At 41.5% G+C, this 3269-nt stretch overlaps 1 pseudogene; it reads left to right on the plus strand.

Annotated features, from left to right (window-relative positions):
• Positions 1–1614: 1614 nt before the first annotated feature.
• On the plus strand, positions 1615–3269 carry LOC105291499 (annotated as a pseudogene).

Genomic DNA, 3269 nt, shown 5'->3' on the forward strand with positions numbered 1-3269 from the left:
CGTGAATGTAAAATAAAGATGCAAAAAAAGTTAACCAAATACCAAGTGAAGAAGGATTATTACTTACCTTTCCTACTTTTTTTTACTGAATAAGAAAGTTTGCTTTTTGTACATATTTTTATCACCCCCCCCTTTCATTCTTTTTTCCTTTTCTCTTGCTCTCTTTTACAGGAATAAACACAAAAGTTTATACTTTTTTTTTTTTTCCTGTTTGACAGGAACTCATACAGGCCCCTTCAGGGCAAAACCAGAGGAAAACAGATTTGTTCATTCAGTCAAAAAATGTCTATCAATTGCTTGCTATAGATAAGGTACTATGTTAGCTACCATGGAAAACAGAAAGTTATACAGAGCATTATTTTTGCCTTTGAGGAGTCTAAAACTCTTTGGGGGGTGGGCATCTAAGGCATGAATACAAATAACAAAATCAAGCATTTTAATTAGTGTCGAAAAGATCAGTGAAACCAAGTTCATAGATTTTCAGAAACAGAAAAGCTCTTTCTGAAATTCGAGCTACCATTTAACAGAATTCGATGTGGGAAGAGGAGTACAGGGCATTCCAGGAAAAGGTAATGGTGTGAGTAAAGGCTTGGAGGGGTGGTGCACTTGATTCTCACTGGTGACAACTAGTTGTCTGGTTTGCTTAAAACGCAGGTTGTCTGTAATTAGCTAGCAGCATAAGAGGTTGGAGTCATTTAGGGTTTGATGGAAGAGGGCATTAAGCATCAGGCAAAGGCTTAAACAGTTTGCAAAACTTTTTTTTTTTTTGGCTTTTTAAAACAAATCATGAAACAGAAGTTGAGCTATCTGGCTTAAGTGCTTCTTGCGTTATACTCGCATGCTTTGGCACCTTGAAGGGGTTCCATAGAATCCTTAGGGTTCTACAGAGTACTCTGTATTGTGCAGTAGGCAAAGGGCAGCCATTAAATGTTTCTAAGCATGGAGGTGACAAAATTAGAATAAAATATTCTGAACATACATCTGGCAACACTGTTGAATTAACTGCCAGGGGACAAACTAGAGACAGAAAAGCAAAACAAAAATGTGCTAGCAGAATGTTTGGCATACAGTGAGCGCTCAATAAATATTTACTGAATGAAGGAAATATAGAAAGATATTGTTAAGGAATAACTGAGAGCTTTTGCTGATTAATTATGGGGGACAAGAAAGAGGTTGCGGTGAAAAAAAATTCAAGATTTCAAGTCTGGGCTCCCGGGAGAAGTGTGGTAGCACTAATAGGAAACAGGAAAAGCTCAAGCAGAACCGATTTGGTGGGAAAGACTGTTTTTAAAGATATTGAGCAGGTTAAATGCATTAGGGGGAGACTCAATTGGAAATGGGAGACTGAGACTTAAGAGAAGAACCAGAGTGACTGACACAGATGGAATAATGTAATAAAGACACATGTGCAGACAAGGTGGCGTAGAGAAATCAAACAGGTGAGGACAATTCTGGGAAATGATGACATTGATAGGATGGGAAGAGGAAGGGATGCTAGAGAAATAAGGGCATGGTCAGAGAGTAAAACGAAAACCATGATCATCTCATGCCGTAAAAATCAAGGGAGAGACACGTTAAGAGGGACCGTCCAACGCCGTCCAATGCTCCAAGAGCATGAGAAGGAGCAGAACCGGGGAAAGCTCCCTGTCCTCGAGACTCATCTATCACCCTCACAGAGAAGTTTCAAGCAGTGAGGAAGGAGGCCCGATTACCCTGGATTCAGGAATAAAAGCACGAGGAAGAATGGAAATAATGACAAAGCCCGGGCTTTCAAGAATTCCAGCCATGATGGATCAAGGGAATCGGACAGTAACTAGGTTACAAGAAACATTTTTTCTTTGCTTTTTAACACCTGGAGAACCTTAAGCATGTTTCTAGGCAAATAGGCAAAGGGAAAAGAGTCGATGGAGGGGAAACTGAGGGCTTAAAAATAATTACACTCACGTTAAATCTTCTGAGCGATTAAAGCCATATTTATCTAAGCTGGAGATGTAGGTAGTGAAAAGAGAATGGCTAAAATATGAACATAAGTCTTATAATTGGACAATTATTGCATATAAGGCTGCAGCTTAAAAAATCCCATGAAATATGCTCCACCTGAGGAAACGCTCAGGCAGACCCAATTACTCATCTGGCAGGATTAGACTAAGTAAGCAGCAGCAGTTCTTGCAGTGGAAACGGGAAACACAGATGCTCACCACCTTGAAACGCTGTTAGGAGCCACGATAGCCTTACGCTATTTGCACAAGTGCTTGAATGTAGCGAGCTGCACTGCTTCAAGGAAACTGCGCTAACGTTCTCAGACTCTGCGCAAAGCAGTTAAAACTCAGTCCTGGCCAAGAGGAGCTGGAGCAGATGTGAAAACCAAATGTAATGTGGTGCCCCATGGGTTCCTGGAACAGAAAGAGGATGTTAGGTAAAAACTAAGGTGAGTAAAGGATGGATTTTCGATAACGACGTATTGAGAGGTACGCATGGCACCTGACGTGTACGTGGTGTCCACCCGGTGGCCGCAGCACTGCAAACCCCCCACAGGAGAATGGCCCTTGAAGTGCCACCAGTTCTGGAAAGCCATCGGAACCATGTGACTAAAGGAGATCGTCAATCTGCTCCACACCAAGGGAGACTCCACCCAGATCCAGACTGTTCTCAACTGGGAACATTCACCATGTTAAGACATGCAGTTAGTGCTCGAACTTATAAAGAGTCAGAAAGAGCCATGCTTCTGCACCCCTCGCTTCCTCATTCAGCTCTGCCCCAAGTCATTCTTCAAGTCTAAGGCCAAGGGTACTTACAGCATGAGAAATCCCAGAGATGTTGTTATTTTCAGTTATCATTTCTGGAATTCAATAAAGATCGCTGACAATCTATATTCACTTGAAGAATATTTTGAATGGCCCCTTTAAGGAAATGTGCCAAATGGCTCACGGTTTGACCATGTTCATGGCTGGCTGCACATGAAAGGAAAAGAAAATTTCCTATTAATATCATGTGAGGATCAGCCAATTCTTGGGCATGAAGCTAAGCCCAGAAGAACTGAACTCAGTCCTCAAGAATGTATCTTTCCAGGCCATGAAAGATAATAAAACGAGCAATAATTCTCTAGCACCCGATATCTACATGAATCACAGTAAAGGATGTTTTATGAGCAAAGGAATCACTGGGGACTGAAAAAAATCATTTCACAGGCGCCCAGAGTGAAGCCTTTGATAAAGTTTTACCAAGGGAAGATGGCCAGGCTTCTTCAAGGACTCTTTCCATGGGAATAA

This window comes from Pteropus vampyrus, unplaced genomic scaffold (genome assembly GCF_000151845.1).
Source record: "Pteropus vampyrus isolate Shadow unplaced genomic scaffold, Pvam_2.0 Scaffold46, whole genome shotgun sequence".
NCBI classification, from domain to species: Eukaryota; Metazoa; Chordata; class Mammalia; order Chiroptera; family Pteropodidae; genus Pteropus; species Pteropus vampyrus.